Source organism: Lissotriton helveticus, chromosome 7 (genome assembly GCF_964261635.1).
Source record: "Lissotriton helveticus chromosome 7, aLisHel1.1, whole genome shotgun sequence".
NCBI lineage: Eukaryota > Metazoa > Chordata > Amphibia > Caudata > Salamandridae > Lissotriton > Lissotriton helveticus.
In genome coordinates this window covers 1,044,594,978-1,044,618,057 of record NC_136068.1, presented here as the reverse complement: position 1 = coordinate 1,044,618,057, position 23,080 = coordinate 1,044,594,978, and the positions used below count along the sequence as shown (strand labels likewise).

At 43.8% G+C, this 23,080-nt stretch overlaps 1 pseudogene; it reads right to left on the bottom strand.

Annotated features, from left to right (window-relative positions):
- Positions 1-1,385: 1,385 nt before the first annotated feature.
- LOC144769379 (E3 SUMO-protein ligase KIAA1586-like) lies at positions 1,386-19,161 on the bottom strand (annotated as a pseudogene).
- Between the last annotated feature and the right edge of the window lie 3,919 nt (positions 19,162-23,080).

The following is a 23,080-nucleotide window of genomic DNA, read 5'->3' as shown; positions in this document are numbered from 1 at the left end:
CTGCGAGATGTGGCATAACAGAAGGATTGGTACTGCGTGCACCGCTGCTTGGGGTATCTGCGAGATTTGTGTAAGTAAATGGAGAGGGGGGTGAGAGTTAAAAGAGAGAGTGAAACAGGCAGAAACGTGGAGAGTTAAAAGAAAGAGCGAAAGAATCTAAGCTGCGAGATGTGGCATAACAGAAGGATTGGTACTGCGTGCACCGCTGCTTGGGGTATCTGCGAGATTTGTGTAAGTAAATGGAGAGGGGGGTGAGAGTTGGAAGAGAGAGTGAAACAGGCAGAAACGTGAATCTAAGCTGCGAGACGGAGAGGGAGGGAGAGAGGAGGAAAAAGAGAGGGGGAGTGAGACAGAGGGAGGAACACAGTTAGAGTGAGACAGAGGAAGACAGGAGAGAGGGAGGGGGAGCTATAGATGTAGGGAGAGCGCGAGAGAAAGAGAGCGATAAAATTATGTGTATGCCGGGAGGGCTCAGTGCACGAAGCCTTCGGCTGCAGGGTCCTGTGATTAACTTCATGGTCAGTTTTATGTTGTTGCTGTCCCTCCAAGCGCAATGCCGCTGCCAGCAATACCAGCATCAAAGAAAACAAGACGGAGGGAAGAGAGGGGAGAGGGGAGAGGGGAGGGGGGAGGAGAAATGCGACACGGCGGGAAGGGGCAGGCAGGATGACTCAGGGGAGGGGGCGGAGCGGGGCAGAGCGGCATGTGGGTGTGAACAAGCCGGGCCTTTGAAGTGAAGCTAAGTTTCACTTCAAAGGTGTCGGAGGAATGCGGGCGGCTGTGCACGCGCTTTTAAGCTCAATGCACATGCGCATTGAGCTTAAAAGTCACGGGCACTGCAAGGAATCGCCACGATTCCTTGAAAGTTAGATAAAGTCTGGATGAGCCCCTATAGTCTCGCTTGCTCGCTGCGCATGCGCATCGACAGGCGAGACCTAAAAAGGCCTTTGAGGGAACTTGCAAAGCGTGATAGGCAGACAGGGATTTCAGGGCGCTGGAAGGGAGGCATGAGAGGGAATAAAGATTAGGCAAACCCAGCGTCAGGCAGTGCCAGGGGCTGGCTCCTGAGAAAAACTCTTTGAGCCCCTTCATTATTTATTTATGTTTTTTCTAAGTATCACTGAGCCCAGGGATGGGCTTAGACAAAAGGGTGGCCTCGATTCGGTAGCAAATCCTATCTGATATGAAATGTTAGTTTAATTGTCCAAGCTGACCATGTGGCAGTCTTTTAACTAGTGTTAGAAGCTATCAGTCGACAACATTGCCCTGTGCTTTCCCCCACTAAATTAAAGGTAAGAGGTAGCACCCGGTTTCCGTGTTTCTGGCTTTGCATCAGTTATCTTTGTAATGGTAGGACCTTGGCAGAAGTGCTCCCCACTATCAAGTTATTTCTGCCTTTGCTCGGAGTCCAGCATTTGGAGCCAGATGTAGAAATCATTTTTGGAGGTCGCAAACGGCCCAATTCGCACAATCGTGCCATTAGCGACTGCAAAAAAGCATTTTTATACAAAAGTCAAACTGCAATTCAGTATGTTGTTACAGAACCGCAATTAGGTTTTGTGAATCGGTATTTGGAAGGGGCGTGTATAGGGCGTCCTTTACAAATACCGAATGGCAGAGGTTTTGTATTTACGTTTTACAACTCAGTTACGGTTGAAAAGCATACATTTTTTACTGATTCCGGAAAGGATGTGGTAACCATTCGCAAATGGGAAGGGGTCCACATAGGACCTCTTCCCCTTTGAGAATGTTTAACAAAATATGTTTTAAGAACAGGTAGTGGTCCAGTGGACCGTTTGCCTACTCTTAAAAAATGAAGCTTAAACATTTCATTTTCTGTTTTCGAAATGCATAGCGTTTTCCTTTAAGAAAAAAGGGCAGGATTTAAACATTCAAATTGCTTTAATAAAAATCAATAACAGACTTGGTGGAATGCTGACCCCAGCAGATCACCATTCCTGTGATGGCTATCATTCCTAATCAGGAGCAGCCCCTGCTGGTAAGAGTGGTGGGGCGCGGTGCGGTGTGGCTCGACAGACAACGAGCGAAAATTATTTATTTAATTTTCCCTCGTCTTCGTCTGTCAAGTAGTCCACCCCCACCCGTCCCACTGCTTTTACCTGCATGGGCTGCTCCTGTTTCTAATGGGTCGCAAACTGCCACCCTAATGAATATTTATGAGGTACGTCGATTTGCAACCAACTAGGATTTGCTAATTAAAAGTTCTAAGGTTTCTTACATTAAGAATTGCAATTTCGTAATTGCGATTTGTTAAGAATCGCAATTTGGAAATCGCAATTCCTAATTATTATACATATGGCCCCTGGTTTCAAACCACTGCATTTCATTAGCTTTGGCTATGCTGGTCCCAGGTCTTCAAAGACAACCTGTCCATGCCAATTTCTTACTTTCCTGCTAACATATTGATTTTACTTTATTAAAGATTCTAATATCTGTTTCACTCTGGCAGCTGGTGACCGGGGATGAAAGAACGATGATTACACTGGGACACGTGGGAGGGGCTGCCAAATTTGGTCTCACCCAGAGCACTCTCTGAGCAAAGTCCATCTCTGCTTGCACTCCTTCCTGCCACCTACAGCATCAGCCCTCCCACCCCAGTCAAGCTTGCAACTTCACTCTGGAACTTGTGCTTGCCCTGTTCTCTGCAAACCCAGGCACAAATGTCCTATTTTGTACAGATGTTTGCATTCCTTACCAACATCAGGGCAAAATAGGGCTAAAACACACACATTTGAACATGAACATACATCCATATATTTGTAATTGAACCTATTTTATATTAACAGACCTCATCTAGCTTTCAGATTGTTCAATAACCTTGTGGTAGATATGCCATCTTTGAGACTTGTATCACCCATGCAGACTAAAATTTGGTCCCTATTCATTTTTTTAATCCAATGCCAAACTTGCAAGATATGGAGAAGGTTCTTAATGGGGTTAACAACTCATTAAACGTTTCCTCTTGTTTCTGAACTCTAGTGTAAAATTGGTGATTGCCAATCTGGTGCAGTGATTGAATCTTTCTTCTGTTCTTTACTGGGCTCAGTCAATTAATTAATTTCTCATTGCTCCTTCAAGAGATGAATCTGGGGCACTGCCCATGAAACTATTTGTCTCTCTGAACCCGAACAATGCAGTAAAACCAGTGGCAAATTTGTAAAAGAAAGAGTGCTGGTGCAAAACCTCTGCTCAACAGCCTGAAGCTACTGCTATTAAATATTGGTGCGGCCAAAACCAACGTCGTCTTAAATTCGCTTCCAGCCTCTAATAGTCTACCACCAGGCACTCTCTGCCCCTATATCTTATTCTTGTAGGTTCATGTAGTCTTCCTTTGTGATGGGTTTTTCTGTCTTTCTCCGCCATTTTCTTTCCCTTTGTGTGCTTTTCCCTCTCTTGCTCACAGGAAATGTCTGATGAGGAAAAATTAGTGCTGGTCTCCAAAAGCGAGTGTCGTGGGCCCCACCGGCAACCACAGACTCAAAGTAAGCACTGAAAAATGTTTTTGCAGCATTAGCAAGGCATTTTGTTTGCCCCAATGGCTGCCTTGTAGATCAGAACTCTTCCTTGCATGTGCTTCAAAGCGTGGGAAACGCCCCTTTCGTTTGGAGAAACTTGGGAGGTGGATCACACTGCATGTTGGAAGCAAGCCTTGTATTACAATATGAATTAAACATGGGTACTCCTGACAATGAACAGTACCAATAACTGTTTCCTCCATTAAATCTGAGTGCATATAGAAGAAAAGAACAATGGAAATTATGATAGACTTATCAAACAGAGTGCATTTCACAGCAACAAAATCCCTGATACGGAGGCGTATGCCCCGTCTGGACTTCCATTTGTCTTTTAGAGTCGCTACCCTAAACAGGGGGTGTTTTATTGAATATCCAGATTTATCGGCAGTACGGGTTGATACTCGGGCTATATTTGAGCCAAACCTTTTCTGTGGTGAGGAAACGACGGCGTTGTTACATGGTTTAAAAGAGAACCACTATCTATTTTCAACGCTCTGGGGATTGGATTTGACCTCTAGACCCTCCTGCTACATACCAAGAATGTTTATGCCGTGCTAGTTTGACATTTCCTGGCTACACTTTCCAGTAAGGGAACGAACATAATGAAAATCTTGAATAAGCTGCATGCACCTTAAGAAAAGGAGGGCGCTTTACAGATAAAGGTCGCGTATTTAGCTGTATTATTGTGAAAAAAAGAAAGAAAGCTTAAAGGCTTGTTTTTTTAAAGGGATGGTTAATTTTATTATCCTGAAGAAGGTGATGGCTGTATATTGATTGCCCACTGAAACGTGTCGATGCACAAGAAAAGGGGGAACTACTTTGAGTTTTGGGAGACGAAAAAAACTGATGAAATAATAAGAATAATGATTAATGATTAGTTCTTTGATCTCTGATCTACCTCTGTATCTTCTCCCTTTAACTAATAGGAACCACATTTTTCCTTATTTTTCTGTCCCTTGAATCGTTTTTAAATTTGTATTTGTACTTGTGTCTGATTATTATTATATGATTTTATTTATGTATATGTATAGATGTATTTGTTAGGTTTACTGAGTACCATCTCAGTTGATTTTAATTTGTTTTAATAAATTGTGTATTTTTTGCATACAATTGTTCTTTGTGCACTTCCTCAGGGGATCTTATATGTTGATGTCTGGTGAGCTGAATGACTACCTAGGTTGAATATTGCCCAAGGGGGAATTTATTTTTTGACTTTTGTCTTATGGTACCCTACTCCCTTGGTATTGGGTCCCTCTCTTTTATTAGACGCCAATAACTGTTGCCTCCATGAAATCTGAGTGCATATAGAAGAAAAGAACAACGGAAACTATGATAGACTTATCAAACAGAGTGCATTTCACAGAAGAAAGGAGTTGTGACCATAACCCAAAAAATCCAAGATGTGCTTAACAACTGTATGCATATTACAGAGTAATTATTGTGCGCACATCACAGGAGCAATGAGACCCAGACTTCAGGGAGGGGTGGGGGAGGGGGGACTAGTACTTCAAGCCAAAGTGGTGAGGCTACCAATTCACGTAATGGGCTTAGACATCCTCGGAGTCAAACACATATTGCCAATATGTCTGCTTTTGATGTGCTAACACATGCAACCAGCATTCGAGCATGCCTCTACTTTGACACTGTAGCACATTGAAGCCTAATTGATTGTCTTTACCAATGCATTCCTCTGAGACAATAAGCACAGCTGAAGCTTCAAGAGTATCCACCAGACCTGTGAGCATAAGATGTCTGCAAGATGATTCGTACTGAGAGAGCTTCGGGCCTGTGTGCATGTCTGACACACAGAAAAGAAAGCACCAGCGCCTTATTGGAAAGGTGTCTTTTCTTTCTAAAAGCAACATAAGCTGCATCATGAACAAATCCTTCAGGGAACAAGATGTTTGTGGGATAATCTCTAAATGAGCACAAGAAACTGCTCTCATAGACAGAAAAGTAGATTTATATGAACTCTAACAGATGTTTGGTATGTGTACGGCCGACCGGACAGACCTGAAAAACTACCAGCCCATCTCTCTCATCCCCTTCCCTACCAAAGTCACCGAGAGACTCGTAAACACCCAGCTGACCGCCTTCATCGAAGAGAACTCCATCCTAGACACCTCCCAGTCCGGATTCCGCAGCAACCACAGCACCAAGACGGCCCTCCTCACTGCCACCAACAACATCTGCATGCTACTAGACCAGGGGCACACCGCAGCCCTCATCCTACTAGACCTCTCTGCAGCTTTCGACATGTCTCCTATCGCACACTCGCAGCCAGGTTCCACGACACTGGGATACGAGGAACCGCCCACTCCTGGATCCGATCCTTTCTCTCCGGCACAACCCAGAGGATCAGACTCCCTCCATTCCTCTCTGAACCCACACAGATCAACTGTGGAGTTCCCCAGGGATCATCGCTCAACCCCACACTCTTCAACATCTACATGGCTCACTGCCATCGTCAGACAGCGCGGGCTCAACATTGTATCATACGCCGACACCCAGCTCATCCTCTCCCTCGCGAAGAACCCTGAAGACACCAGACTCTGTTTTCAGGAAGGAATGAGAGACGTAGCCGCCTGGCTGAAAAGCAGCTGCCTGAAGCTCAACTCGGAGAAGACCGAGGTCCTCATCCTCAGACTCTCCACCTCCACCTCCGCCTGGGACAACACCTGGTGGCCCGCCACCCTCGAGAGTCCGCCCACCCCGACAGATCACGCACAGATTTAAACACAATTTGGTCCAGCACACAAATTTCTCTTTTCAATTATTCAACAGTAACCATAATTATTATGCACAGTAGTAAATCATTTGATGGCAGAATCAATAACGTAGTTTTGAAGTTCGTTCTTTATTCAATCTTCATAAAAACACTGTAGCCATAGCCAACGCGTTTCGTCCTCCACGGACTTCTTCAGGGCAAACAAAAGAACTCTTCTTCTAACGTTAACCTGTGGAGATGTGTCCTCTATCGGAAGACGCCACGCGATGGAGCCGGCTGAAACCTACTCATAATGCTTCATCAATTGCTTAACCTTCAAACGGGAGTGATTGGAAATTGTTAATACAGCGCTCTTTCCACCATATGAGAATAAAACTTAATGAAAAGAAAGGAAGAATATCGTCAAGATACTTGTAATATAAACTGGATTGGATAGAGTACACATCTCCACAGGTTAACGTTAGAAGAAGAGTTATTTTGTTTGCCCTGAAGAAGTCCGTGGAGGACGAAACGCGTTGGCTATGGCTACAGTGTTTTTTATGAAGATTGAATAAAGAACAAACTTCAAAACTACGTTATTGATTCTGCCATCAAATGATTTACTACTGTGCATAATAATTATGGTTACTGTTGAATAATTGAAAAGAGAAATTTGTGTGCTGGACCAAATTGTGTTTAAATTGAAAGTAAGGACAATTTTTGTTCTAGGAGATTTAGGGGTATTGAGTCTCCGGTCCGTGGCACCGACAAAACTAAAGCAATACTAAGGATAGGTGTAATTGTGCTTCGAACCCATTCCCCAGTTCTTCTGTTTATAATTGTAGACCACGCACAGAACCTCGGCATCATCCTCCCTTACCATGACCTGCCAGATCAACTCCATCGCCTCCACCAGCTTCAACTGCCTTCGGATCCTCCGCAAGACCTTCAAATGGATACTCCCAGAATGCAGAAAAACCATCACCCACACCCTCATAACCAGCAGGCTGGATTACGACAATGCTTTCTACGTCGGAATCAACAAAACTCTTCTCCACAAGCTCCAAATGAGCCAGAACTCCGCAGTCAGACTCGTCCTCGGAACCCCACGGCACGAACACATGACCTAACATCTTCGTGACCTCCACTGGCTCCCCGTCGAGAAGAGAGTAACCTTCAAACTGCTCACCCACGTCTACAAATCCCTCTACAACATCGGACCCAAATACCTCAATGAGAGAGTCTCCTTCCACATACCCAAGATGAACCTTCGCTCCACAGTGGAGTGGTGTGGCTCACTGGTTAGAGGCGGCAGACCCGGAAGCAGAGAACGGCCCGGGACCAGGGTTCGATTCCCGACGCAGCAGGGTCGTGGACCAGGGTCAGCGGACTTGATAATTCTCACCTCGGTGCCTACTCTAATCAGGGATCACACTCGGCAACTCTGGGCATTAGCTTGCCTCATCTCTACAACGGCCCCCCACATTCGCCGGGGATGCCTGGTTTCACCTTGGAGATACCCAGTAGGGACCATCTCACAGGGATAGCCAGGACGGGTTCCCCAGCGGTCTACAGCGCCAGGACGCCTCAGGGCAGCAGTGCGCTTTACAAGACACATACATTTACATTTACAGACCTCGACCTCGCAGAGCCCCCGCATTCGCAGCACCATATCAGGCGGAAGAGCTTTCTCCTATGTTGCAGCAAAAGCCTGGAACGAGCCCCCTGTCAACATCAGACACACCCCCACCCTTCACACCTTCTGGAAGAACCTCAAGACCTGGCTCTTCGATTGCACCGGAGCTGCACCCCCCACCCCAGCGCCTTGATACCCTCACGGGTGAGTAGCGCACTTTATAATTCCCTGATTGATTGATTATGAAAATTATGGGGGGGATCCTATCTGGATTTCCCAAAATGACGGGGGTTCACCGCGAGCTCAGATGAAAGGGGCATTCATAGAGTCGAATAAGTGGGATAACCGTTCACACTGTTAAACATGCAAACATTTGTATTTATATAGCACAAACTTAGCTGAGAAGCAACAGAGCATTGTACATTATGGGGAGTGAAGGGAGACAAAGCAAGACTGTTTACATCAAGTGGGGACTGACACCTTTGAATTACACACGTTACACATAATTATACCATTTTGACTCATTACGTGATTTGCCCATAATTGCACAATATTCAATCAAGTGCCACACTGGATTCAAAACCAGGTTGACTTAGTCACTACACCACATCTTCCTTAGCTGATGTAAAATTATTTTAAAAAAAGGTTGTGGGCCTGATTCACAGAACTAACTTAAGACAAAATCCTAAACTTACTACCATTTTGGTATTCACAGAAGGCACTTACTCATTTTGATATTCACAGAAGGCACTTACTCATTTCGGTATTCACAGAAGTAAGGTGTCCTAACTTTAGGACTCCTAAATGCCTTCTGTGAATACCAAAAGTCTTAAAGTTAGGATTTTTCTCAGTTTAGGAGTAGTAAAGTTAGGACTCCTAACTTTAGGACTCCTAAATGCCTTCTGTGAATACCAAATGTCTAAAAGTTAGGATTTTTTCCCAGTTTAGGAGTAGTAAAGTTAGGACTCCTAACTTTAAGACTCCTAAACTGAGGAAAATCCTAACTTTAAGACTTTCGGTATTCACAGAAAGCATTTAGGAGTCTTAAAGTTAGGACTCCTAACTTTACTACTCCTAAACTGAGAAAAATCCTAACTTTAAGACTTTCGGTATTCACAGAAGGCATTTAGTAGTCCTAAAGTTAGGACTCCTAACTTCTGTGAATACCGAAATGAGTAAGTGCCTTCTGTGAATACCAAAATAGGTAAGTGCATTCTGTGAATACCAAAATGGTAGTAGGTTTAGGATTTTGTCTTAAGTTAGTTCTGTGAGTCGGGCCCTACGAGTTCAGAATGTAGACAAAAATGTTCCAAAAGTTCACCTTCACCAATCCTTGTGAACCCTTATATTCTGTTGATATTTTCCTTTAGGCATTATGCTGTGTTCCCCGTGGTATGTAATGAGATGACGGAATGCAAATTGTTGTGCTATGTAGGTATTATACAGGGGTTAGACCTTGATTATGTTGCTTCTCGTTTAAGGTTTAGGTTTGTTAGCTGCATATAAAGTGTAACATGATATATAACATAAACATTTATGTATTCCTCAATCATGTAATGAGTTATTAATGTGATGTATCTCCATTATACCCAGGGCTTTAAGTGGGATGAAAAAACTGGGGGGTCTCTCAAAGGGGCGTGGCCATGTCATTAAGGGTGTGGCTTAAAAACACATAAGCTAAAAATCTGTGCTTAGTAAAGTGTGCCACCAGACTTGTTTTTTTCTGTTTCTGTCATATATATGATACAACAAGTAACATCATACCTACAAGTCAGGACTATTGGCTTTGTCAATGGTTGTTAGTTGCATAAGATAAATAAGCAGCAACTGTGGCTTGTATATAATATTGAAAAAGCTTCCAATTAAAGCCCTGGTGATGCCAGGACATTGGACAATATTGCTGCTCCTGATTTTCAAAAAGAGAAGGGGGATCCAGAGAGAAAATTACTCTCTTTAAAGGATTTCCCTTCCCCCACAACACTCACCTGGCATGACGTCATGCTGTAACTTCTTCACTAGTGAGAAGTGAGCAGTGTGAGCATGCCACATCAAAATGCCTGCTGTCACTGCAGTCTGAAAAAACCGGACCGCCTGTGCCAGGGAACAAAACGGAGCCCGATAGAGACCCGTTTCGAGGCTTCCTTTAAAAAACTGCCGGTGCTCAGCACCGGTGAGACCCGGCCCACTTAAAGCCCTGATTATACCTATGAGAGTGGTACTGAGATCATGGTCTGGATGACGAGCACCCTTTTTTAACTGTGGTATTTTCTATGTTTTAAGGAAGTGTACACAGGGTTGATGAATTGTTTACAGTCTTTGGCCCTGCACGCATTTCTCGAAATGGCTATGTGCTGCTGTGAAAGGAAAGTTGCAATATCATATAAATTACAAATATAAATCCCGTTTCTGTTTTTTGAGCTGTAGCTTCATTTTCTTTTAAAAATATAGACACGGGCATTGGCCAAACTTACATTCAGTCACATTTTGTTTCTTCCAATGAAAAAGGGTTTGGCTAAAGATGCTGAGATTTAAATGTGCACATGCTGCACCAGAAATCCATCATGGTAAATAATGTTGGCAGCCATGTTTATGAAAAAGCTCAAGCTTTATAAAAAAATAGATTAAAGCTTGGTGAGCATCAGCAGCACAAGACACTGCTGTAGTATTAGATTGAGACACATGAGGATAGCTATGTGGAAAATTGGGCATAGATCCATGAATGTGGGAAGGTGTGAGCATGCCAGTGCACCAGCTGCACCCATCACACTCGGATCTGGTACCTGCAGCTGGTGGACATCTGCACCACCAGACAGTGGGGAGTTCATGTGCCACCTATAAAGATGGCCTGGTCTTTCGCAGAAAGATGGAAGGAATAACCAGGGGTGTAGGGGAGTGCCTAGATCTTTTGTCTTATGAGGGAACAATTACTGTCGCCTGTGGCTGCGGCAGGAAATCCCTCTTCGTGTACCCTTGAAGTTAAGTCCATCCACTCACTTTTGGGTTCACCTGATACAACCAAGCCTGGAGAGGTGATAGCAGGAGGACTGACAGCTGGATAAGCAATGGATCGCAAAGCGGTACAAAAGGGGGTGGTGATGAACGGAGCATCTGAAGCAATCAAACACTCACACCCAGTCAACAGATCTGGGTTTAATACATCACTGTACTTTAGCCCACTCGGACACCCCAGTTCAGACATGGCCATATGCAAATCAGTCTGACCCTGTGCCTCATGGGAACAGTCCAGCCCGAACTGCCAAGCCATGCCTTCCCTGGACCGGATTCAAGCTTCCTAGGACCGGTGTCTGGCATTACAGCCGTCTTCAGCCAGGCTTGCTTGAATCCAGTGGCAAAGAGAGCAAGGGACTCACGTCTGAGCATACCCTGCCAACTTATGGAGAACAAAGCGGTACAAAATAGGGTGGTGATGGACGTAGCATCTGAACCAATCAAACACTCACACCCAGTCAACAGATATGGGTTTAATACATCACCGTTCTTTAGCCCACTCTGCCACCCCAGTTCAGACATGGCCATATGCAAATCAGTCTGACCCTGTGCCTCATGGGAACAGTCCAGCCCGAACTGCCAAGCAATGCCTTCCCTGGACCGGATTCAAGCTTCCTAGGACCGGTTTCTGGCATTACAGCCGTCTTCAGCCTTCAGTCTTCAGCCAAGCTTGCTTGAATCCAGTGACAAAGTGAGCAAGGGACTCACGTCTGATCATACCCTGCCAACTTATGGAGTAAGCAATGGATGACTGCATTATGCATGATGGGCTGAAGAAGCAGGGCAACTGGCATGAGTTATATCCATTGACAGCAGTACTCCGTGTGACCACAGCAGGAAGTGACAGTATATGATTGCAGCAACAGTCGCCCTCAGTGACAGGAGCAAGAGTTGCAGGTCATGGCAGCATTAAGACCTGAAGGTGCTGAAAGTAAGACTTAGTGATAGCAGCAAGGCTGCAAGATATGACAAAAGTAGGAGTTGTGGTAACAGCAGGACTCAGAGTGACAGCTTCAGAAGTTTCAGAATATGACAGAGGCATCTCTAACAGCATCTTAACTAAGCAAGTGTAACTACACACATACTGCAAGAATGCCACCTAAGTGACATGTACTGTAAGAATGCCACCTAAGCGTGGCAGCCCGCCCCACACTTTCACACATATTCCCATTTCAACGGATTTAGCACATGTTCCAGAGAACTGTACACAACCTACAACCTGTGCCGTACATGTTTTGTGAACGATAAACATTTGTACTACAGCTGCCATGTTGTGTTCTAAATGGAGGTTGAGCTTGCACTATTGCTACCTATTGCGAGCAAAGGAAGCATGCTTCTTGCTGTCAAGGAGTACCTGTTCTGTGAGAAAAGAAGAATTGTTTTGTAGGGTCCCGGTATGTAGTGAAGCTTACACATGATGCTGTTCAGGATATACATGTTCGGTAAGAGAGAAAAGCATGCACTGCTGTCACCTTAGTTGCACCTGTATATAAGGAAATCAAGCTTAAAATTGCTGCTGCCCCATGTGTACCTGTTCTATGAGAGAGAAAAGAGGAATTCACATTTCTACTACAGCTCGACTTCTACCTTTTCTGTAGGGAAGCTTTTGCAATTGCTATACTTTTTGTACCTCTTTTGTTTGAAAGAATCTTGTGTTTCTTCTACTTCTGCTGTCACATGCCCAGTAACCTTTGTGCTAGGGATGCTGCCATGCCATGATGTGCCTGTGATATGTTTCAGGGATGCTTCTAATGAAACCGATACTTTACAGAAGTCTTAAATGACTTATCAATTTGGCCTAGAAGTGATGGCCCTGCTGAGTGAGCAGAGTAGATAGCCTGCTTTACAGCTGCATTAGAGGCCAAGGGCATACTTCATGTGCCAGTGTTTGTTAGAGCCTTGGAGCAAAGGCACAAGGGAGGGGAAAATGAAGCAGAGGAGACACCTTGATTTGGGCATTAGAGAGATGAGAGGGAGAGAAGTGCTGAAAATTAGGAGGGAGAAGGGATGACGAGAGATGGGAGGGAGCGGGGCGATGAGAGATGGAAGGGAGAGGGATAGTGTGAGATGGGAGCCCAGGTTGTTGACAAATATCAGAGGTGACAGCAAGGCAGTACCTATCAGTAGTGAAACAGGTGCACTGAGACTTTTGCCCAGGGGCCAACTGCATCACAATTCTGAATGTTTACAATAAAAAGTGGGCATGAGGACTCATTTTCCTTGTTAAAATTAGGGCAGATGGTAACCTTGGTGCAGAAAAGGGGGAGGGGGCAGCATGCAGTGCCTCATTTTCTTTCAGAAAGAGACTAGACGGTTTGAGATTGAAGTGATGATCAGACATGGTGAGGAAGAAGTGAAATAAGAAGAGATAACCTGCTTCTCTGGACTACAGCCACCATTCGTCCAGTAGGTGGAGTACACAGGGGCCCACAGTACCCTGATTATGGGGAGTAGTGTTTTGTATTAAAAAATTGAAACAACCCAGCCTTGGGAAGAGTGGACAACTAAGCAGTACATCTCCACCGAGATTGTTTTAGGAAAAATATTTTTTCCTAGAGAACCCTCACCCACCAGGGTTGCCCCTTGGTGGCATGGTTTATCATTGGGGTTCACCCCAATCCGCTGCTGATTGAGGCATGATACGACCAGACTGTTACGCGGGAGCACTTACAGATGGTGCCTATGATAAATACGGTGTAGGTGAAGGGAGTGGAAATTATGTGCTGGTAGGTTATAAATACCTGACTAGTAGGACTCTTGTTTTATTCCTGCCTGTAGCCGATAAGGTTAAAATCAGGGGCTGTGTTTGAAGGAGTAGACTATAATGAGTCCGTTCTCTTAAAAACTAATTGGTCTACATGTTTCAAGCCTTTCCCCTAATGGCTCTTCTTCAGGACCTATAGGAAAATCTATTCCTATTGCTACCACTCCTCAAAATTCCAGCCGAATAGTGTTGAGAGCAAAAAAACGTGCTTTAAACAATCATAGGGATAATCTACTTGTACCACGTCCCACACAAAGTGAAAAAGAAGAAATGAGACCTATCATATATGGCTTCAGACCAAGTCTCCAAAGTCATCCAAAAACACTGGCGGATTTTAAACAGTGGGAATTTGAACATACCCAAGCCTATATTCTCTTTCAGAAAAGGAAAAAGCGTGAGGGATATGCTAATACACACCCGCCCCAGACTCACGAATACGAGACCAGTGAGTCTATCTAATACTGGAACAACACCAATGGGCCATTTATCCCTGCAGGAATTGCAACATTGGCCATCTCACCAAGATCCCAAAAACTGTGATTTTCAACAATGAAATGAGATGGGAACTACGTAACCTTACTAATTGCAACACTGCAGGGTTAGTCTACTTGATCATGTGCCCCTGCAATTTGCATTATGTAGGCATGACCGCTCACAAAATTAGAACTAGAATATGCGAGCACCATAGTAATATCAGGTGCCAGCGCAACACAACAAAGATATCATCCCATTTTTTGGAATTGAAACCTACACCCCGAGATTTGAAATTGGTGATCCTTGAACACATCAGGATTATAGCCAACTGTGAACGAAGGATTCTAGAAAAGGAGCAGAGATGGGTTTTCAAACTCAGAATTGATACCCAAGGACTTAATAACAATATCCCTTGGGGACTTTTCCTTTGATTTCTCTTTGATTTTACATCTTCTTGGAAATGTACGCATTAGTCATGAACCAGTCAAGTAATCCTTTTAGAGGATCCACACTGTAGTTAGTAACACCGTATTTGTGTCTCTTAGAATATTTGGAAAATATGGGATCACCGACACCCTGGTGTATTATCCCTTGCAAAAGATCTACACTAAAGTGAGCAACTCCATATTGATGCCTAGGCAATATTTTTAAATATTCAAGGAAAGATGCGACAACCAGACGTACTCACACACTGCCGTTTTTAATCGCTTAACCGATACTATATGAGAACACAGGATCTTTGATCATCTCCCTTTGTAGTTGCATATAAATGTATATGAACCAGGAATCCCAAAATGGACCCACCTTTGGCCCACAGCGGGTGGCCATTTGTCAGATCACTGAGCGGTCTAGTCATTTTTGTAAACAAGACATGTGTGTGGAAGGAGCCGTAGGGCGTTAGTTGAAAAGGGAAACCAGGGATACACATCGGTAAAATGCAGTCTCTAGGGATTGGAATTAGGCACAGAGGCCAAGGACGGCCTTGACGAAGTAAGTAGGCAGGGCGGACCTGCATGGCATATCTCCTGATACCACAAGTGGAGGTATTCATTCTCTTACCTTCATACTATTTTACACTGGCTGCTTTTAAGGTCGATCCTAAAGCAGCGCGAATGGGCTGCATGGAAGACTTTTAGTAATGGGTTTCAGAAAGCTCACCACATGCTCGTGCGTGTGCTTTTGTTTTTCTCCCAGGATATTCGGCTTTCCGTGCATCTTTCTAAGAAAGATAGCACGCAATTGGGCAAAGGCGGGTGCATGTCCCGCCTTTGCTCCGCCCACGGCCTATTGCTTGCGGTTATCCGCACAGGCCACATCTGTTTTCAATTATCGTGCCTAGACACGGACGCAATAATTGAAAACAGATCATTCGCTATGTAATGCACACGCGCACCACTTGAGTGCTAGTTTATTTCTAGTTACTCAATCTCCCTCCATCTTCTGGCTGGTTAAAACCTCATTCTGATCGTTGGAGAACATTGTCAATCTTCTTCCTAAATGGTTTCTCCCCCGCCTGGTCGCTTTTTTTAGCAGCCGTTCAGCCGCCTCATTATCGTCATATTTTATTTTAATGAAGCAACTCGCCCTCAGCAATGAGGACAGAGCTTTGCAACAGGGGCGTTAAAAGTGGGTGTGAAAGGGTTTAACGGCACTTTGATGAAAAGAAGAGGTCCTACAGAATGCATAATCGGTTATGTGGCGGGTGGGATGGGTAAAAGTACGGCGGGGCTGGTGCAGAGTCATTCGTATTGAAATATAGAGAGCTTACCGGTTCCACTGACCCTTCACAGATACGAACAGGGCCTGTTCACATTGTTTAGCCAGGCCGCTGCTGCTCCTCGGACCGAGTGTGACTAACTCCACCCCAGCCCCACTGACTTGCATGGGAAAGCATTGGCGGTGGCAGTAGGGGTGTGAAGACTGCTGCAGCATCCCCAGGATTGCCATGCTGCAGTTCAGGAAGTGAATGATCAGTCAAGAGGGCTTTACATTTTGATGTTATCTTGTGTGTTTGCATTGCATTCAAGGTCAGGGGTCAAACGGCTTCTGGCAAAGCAATATTGATGTTAACTTTTCGTTCAGCGACTGCAAAAAGAGGATTTTGTAAAGTTACCTATCTGGGGTCAGGGAGTGTGAAAGAAAGAGTAGTAGGTTGGGATTTTATTTCTACCACACAGCAACATTTGAATACCTGGAAATAAACTGTACACATAAATAAAAATATGTCAGTAGGAAGGAAAGCGCACACGAGGCACGTTTTTAATTCTAAAGTGTGACGGAAACAAAGTGACAAATATTCGCTGAAAGTTGATAAACCTATAGATATTTCAGTAAAACTGTATGTTGTGCAAAGTTATTGGACATTTCAAAGAAAATGTGCAGTTTGTAAATTCAGTGCGCTTCCATGCCATGCCTAAGTGATATATGTGCAAATGTATACTCCAAAATGCACCCTCGGCCTCATACCACACACTTACCACTCTGCTGCTGGAAGGGTATGGCTTATCACTCCTGCAGATCAGGAGAGAGCTGGAGATAAGAAGCATCTATTCTACTCAGCTGATAATATCCACCAGCCTCGTCCCTAGGACACTTAAGGGCTATGCCCCTAGCCCTTGAACCCCTGTGGCTCTTAGTTACGTGTGTATGGAAAGAAAACACTTAGACATACACGTGCACGTCAGGGCTTTAAGTGGGGGAAAAAACTGGGGGTGCTCTAAAAGGGGTGTGGTTAATCTCTTAAAGGGGTGTGGCCTATCCAAGTAGGGGTGTGGTCTAAATCAAGATAACTAGCATTGTGTGCTTAAGAATATCATTTAGTCGCATCCAGCAAAAAATAATAAAATAGGCAAAAAAGTATATTTATTAAGTATAAGCCATAAAAATACCAAACATTTTAAAAAACATGTAAAAATTATTTATATTACTTAGAAATCTATTGCAGGATTCCCCAAACCCTTGAAGATATTCAGTGTGTTTATTTTGCTGGGGTTTCTCACAACAATTTTCTTCAGCAGACCTTCTACCTTTTGCAAGCCAACTCTTTACATACAGCTTTGCGTCAAATGTTTCAAATGGAGGACCATTGAGTTTTACCCATAGGCATGAAGAAATGGTCTCTACAAGAAGAGAGGCCCTTGTTGGACAAGCAATTAAGTTCATTGCGCTGAAACCTCTCTCGCAATCCGCATTACTTGCTGCCAGGGTTTCCATGCAAACTACTAACTTTTTTAATGCTTCAGGGGTTTTCTTTCCACCAAAATCTTTGAAAAGTCTAAAAGCTTGGATAGTATCTCTTGCTGGCAGCTGAAACTCTGAATACAGTTTCTGGATATCTGTTTCCCCATAAAGAATGCATTCATCACCAGAAGGCAAGTTGCCTGCATCTAAGCACACTGAAGCTGGCTATAAGTTCTTTCTCAGAATCCGGGGCACATCGTTTATTTATATTTACAGACATACTTTGGTAAAACTGATTTTGATTAAGGGCAACAGAGTTACTTCTACCATGGGAAAGAGGAACATTCTTGAATTTGCCCTCGTCCACTGCTCTCTGAGCCCCAGAAGCAAACTCCCGTGGGGAGTCCTTCATTGCTATAAATATGCGTACTTGACTAACCAAAAGTCTGTGGGCATTAACAATTGTAATAGCCCTCCTCTGTAAGGAGAGTGATAAGTCTTTGAGCTCTTGAAGTGCATCACACATTACCCCCAAATCTCTGATAAAAGAATAGGATGTAAGCTTCTTCAAGAGACCTTCGTACTTACTCCGGTCTCTTATGGGTCTGGATGGGTCTTTAGAAGCATTCTCAAACTGTTTGCACAAGGCAGGGAAGCAGTTCCAAACAGCTTTCACAGATCTGTAACTGGATGCTACCCATCTAGTATCAAGCATTTTACCGATCTTCTGAAGCTGTACACATAGCTAGCTGGTGGCCAGATTTATCTCTCTCTGTTTTTCGGTGACATGCTGTATGTGGAATTCAATGAGTCCATGAAAATCTTGAAGTGATTGACCCCTGCAACCTCATCAACTGTATCTGCCACAGCAAGTTCTAGTCTGTGAGCCAAACAGTGCCATGTCAGTACAAGATTTAGAAATTCTGATTTCAACAATGCTACTACTCCTCCTTTTTTACCAAACATAACTGCTGCTCCATCAGTACATACCACAATCAAGATATCATGAAGCAGACTTTTTGTGAGTCCAACTTTTTCAAAGTAGCTTAAGAGAGCGGTCTTTACGCCAATAGCATTAGTTTCTGCCAGCTCCAGGAGGACGAAATAGATGGTCACTGGGGTACTTTCATTTCCAAAAATGCCACGGAGGTAGATGATCAAGGTAGAAGCATTGCTAATAGAAGTGCTCTCATCAATTAATACTGTGATCTTTGGTTTGTGTTGTCTGATATAACAGACCAATCTTTGTTGCATTTCCAATGCAATGTGTTTTATTATTTCAGTTGCAGTCACATTGCTGTGCAAAACACGTCCCATTGCGCTGCCATTCTTTGCCTGAAGGAGAATTAGATCAGGGTGGTCAGTGAAAGGGCGATCTTTTTTTGCCAAGTAGTAGGCAGTGTCAAATACCCTACATGTGCTCTCCATATGTTTTGCATTACATTCGTGTACTGCCACCACCAACGTATTTTTCTGCTGAGCTGTAAGAATGTCCTCAGCTGCCAAGTGACCAGCGCTCACCTTATGCTCCCATAATCTTCTTCCTGAGCTGTTTCTGCCTGAAAGCTTTTCCGTCACCGGAAGGACCAACCTCGCCATCTGCCCACACTTTACTTACGCCCATGCCATGGGTGTTATTGTGCACTGAAAGACCTGTTGATTTAGCCCGTTTACAGGAAGAACATCCAATATTGCCTGACTTAAGATACAACCATTTATATTCCTCCTGAAAGTAATACCACTGTTTAGTGTTCCAGCAGTCAGAGAGTTTGACAGTTTCTTTCTCTGGCACACGTTGAAGATTTTCTAATGGTGGACTGTCCCTGTCAGACTCTTGAAGTTTTACTAGCTTCATCACCAGTTGGTTGCACTGGACAAGACTCCCCTGTAACACGCTGGCGCTTCAGTGACGGTAGGAAGTCAATCATTGAAGACTGCATAGACCTGCGCTTCAGAGCAGAAGCAGATAAGCTACTAGTAGCCATGGTAAATGTAGAACTTCCTTCTTGGAGGCTGGACTGGTATATCTGAAAAAGAAAAGAAAATCTTGCTCTGCTGGTTTCCTCTACTGATTTTGGTTTTCAGGTGATAAGGCCTTCCTTCACGAAAATAGAATATTGAGCCTCTTATCTGCAACAAAAATTGAATGGTTTACGCCAGTGATCAACAATGTTTAATTGAAGTGCCATTTGGCAGGCAGATGTTACTCTTCATTTTGTGCTGTTCCTGAAAGTATCTCTCATTGTACGGTGAAGTTGTAAGGTTTTCCTGATCTGGAGATCCCAAAATACGTCTTCCCCGGGTCTCCAAAAGTCCTTAAGATGGCACTGGTTCATCTGTATGTACTGTACTCCAGTCTACTTACTCCTTCCTGATTTGCATACACTGGACTTGTTCGCTGCCTCACACATGGATGCCGGTACACGGATGTATGACGTTACATCGCGGCCACACTGATCGCGCGCTGTAACATCGCGTCTGTCACATCGCCCCGTCCATTACATCATGAAGAAAGACATCGCCGACTTTTGCAGTGCGACTGCATTGCTTCCCATTGGCCTGAACATCACCCCGCAGAACATCACGTCGCAGGGCAAAACAACGCATTTTTTTGTACTTGCCGCGTGAACCTGCTTCTACCCCAGCGCATTCGGCAGTCTTCAATTCAACAGAAAAGTCAAATCAGGAAAAGTACAGGACGAAACATGGTGCCGCATATCACATTATACTGCATGTATATGCGCTACAATATGACAGTAGTGCTCAAACTGTGATAAGGTTGTGCATTCCTCTAACGATTAGACGAGGTTCCCCTCTTTTTCAGAGTTCCACATGTCTTTCTGTTTGGATATTACCTCGTTACCCCAGTCCCGTATACTTCTAGGGTTGCCCTGGAGGAGTATATGTAGATCCCAATTCTAGCGGTCTATGGCGTAGTGGCCAGAGCTGCCGACTCGGGAGCTTGAAATCCGGGCTCGAGTCTCGGCGCCGGCTCAACATCCTGTGATTCTGGGCAAGTCACTTAATCTCCCTCTGCCAATGGACGGGCCTTGGATACGCTCACTGGTCTGGCTGAGGGGCCACTGTTTCTTTTTTAGGTCTCGCGACCTGTCAATGCGCATGCGCATTGAGCGGAGCGAGACTATAGGGGCTTAAACAGACTTTAACTAACTGGCGATTTGATGCTGTGCCCGTGCGCTTTTAGGTCAATGCGCAAGCGCATTGACCTAAAATGCGCGTGCACAGCATCAAATCGCCAGCCATCTGTTCCCCAGCAGCTCTTTCCGCTCTGCCCCACAAGCTTCCCCCAGCGTGCGCTCTGCCTGAGCAGCACTCCTCCCACACCTTTGAAGTGAAGCCTAGCTTCACTTCAAAGGCCCCTGCTGCTTCACACCTTCATGCCGCTCTCCCCGCTCCGCCCCCTCCCCTGCCCGCCGTGTCGCATTTCTCCTCCCCCCTCCCCACAGCAATGCCCTCCGTCTTGTTTAGATTTCCCATCTCGAGTTTCAATCTCCAGCGTGGTAACATTAGAGCAGTGTTTTAGTGAGTGTATTTTTCTAGCATTTTGCCACACATTAGGGTATTATTATTTGTAATCGCTAATGCTAACATTGGGGCTCTATCTCCATTGACTTAGATTCATTACTGCTATCGGTTGGAAATATAGTAGCAGGCTATTCCTTCACTTTCGGTTTGAGTAAGTGTGTTACAGATCGCCTGCATCATGACACGCTATGTTTAGAACGCACGGTGCTACACGTTGGTTTTACTGTGTCACTGTTTTTCCGAATACAGTTGCATTTTCACTCCACCCTTTGCAATATAACACACGGGCATGGTTTGTGCCCACTTTATTTTATTTCATTTCACTCAAAATACAGTGTTTACTCTTTTCACAAGTTTTTTGTGCACTTTCACTAAACTAACACACTGTGTCTTTCTTTACTATTGTTATGAATTGACTTTTAGCTGGTACATCCGGTGTTATCTTTGACTCTTTTGTTTTGATTCAGCTATTGCCATTATAAATTACAATAACTTTAATTTAAGAATTAATTATAAAAAAATGTAAAAACCATTTTGATTTGTAATATCAATACATCGAAGTCACGTTAATACAACACATATTGCATTACAAATGCTATAGGTGTCACATTTGTGAAAGTTAAAACTATTGGCATTGTAAATGACAAAGCTATTAAATTCGCTATTTTCAAAACCAACACATAAATAAAAAATGTGTCATTTACAATACCAATAGCTCAAACTTTCCTAATGCGAGACCTATTGCATTGCAAATGCTTGTTTTGTATTAGCCAGTACTGTGCAGTAATTGAAGCTTTCACAAAGGGAAGGGCTAAGAATCGCCCTTCACCACAGACCACTCTTTCAGTCTCAATTTTATTATCAAAGTTCAATTAATTTATTTTAATTAGATTTTTCTATTAGGAGGAACAAAAAGGTTTTTTGAATTGTAACAACACAATGGAAAATTATAGCTTTAGTCTAATGCATTCATTGTGGATATCATAGGGGAAAATTTCAGGACTTTTGGTTGGGGTTTTTTTGGGGGGGAAAAGAATGGCAAAAATGCCACAAAGTGAGAAAAGGAAGAAATTTTAAACATTTAACACATTTCACTCATGGACGTGAATAGACGACAGACAACAAAGATTAATGGTGAGGAAAGAAGGGGAGTTTTTAAAAACAGCAGAAAGTTATTTTGTATTATAGGCCCTGCAGCGATTCTATTTAACTTGGTAGGTGGAACCTACTTCATTCAATGAAAGGATACACTAATTGCTTTATATTCATGCAAAAGACCATCAGTCATTGTTATATTTACAATACACATTTGTGATCGATTGGTCTACACAAACAAAGAAAAATAGGTCAATAGGTCGACGCGTTTCAAATCCCTACGAATCAAGGGATTCTCTTCAGGACCAAACAACTGAATCTGAAAAACATAAATACAATAACATACTGTCAGTCATCTGTGTGAGCGGCTCTCAACTTACATCCAGCTCGGCATGTACTCAGCTCCTACCTGTACTTCTTTATGTAGTCTTCACTTCCGAGAGGCTGGAAGAGAGGAATACAGCTATGTGTACCAACGTTTAAAAGCATAGTGGGACTTCTTTTTAAAAAAAAAAAGGGGGGGGGGGGGTTCGTTCATGCGTGTTACTTACTTGTGGGTTGGTCGAGCGTTCCCTACTTAGTCCATTTTAATACAGGACTCCAAATCCATCATGTTAATTTTTAGCGAAGTCTTTATTTTGCTTATCTGAAACAAAATTAAGGCTTATTTGAAAAACCTGGATGCGAGTCCATTTTATTTTAAGACATTTCCTGTCTGAACAACAGTGCGAGATTCGTGGCAACCTTATTTTGCTTATGCCGTTACGAGTACAGCGGGTGGTTGTGTCCTCTAGACTATTGACACGGGATACACCTATTGTAATTTTCTAAATGTTTACAAAACCAAGGGCTTCACTTAGTTGTATGCTTAGGTCCCGTTGATTAGGAGACGGGGAGCGCTCAACTACGGGCACTATTAGTCAGTTACATCAAAACGCGAGGCATTGACTTTGCGGAACCTGTTTATCTGGCAGCAGATGTTTAATCAACAACCTACTGGTTAATGAATAGTTGTTACCTTGCAAGTTTGCCGGTATCCTCCTCAATGCGTTGCTTCCATGAATGCAGACGCCGTCAGCTGTATCCGGGTTAACTCGTTTAAAGTCCTTCCGCATTCCGGGTCAGTGTTCTCG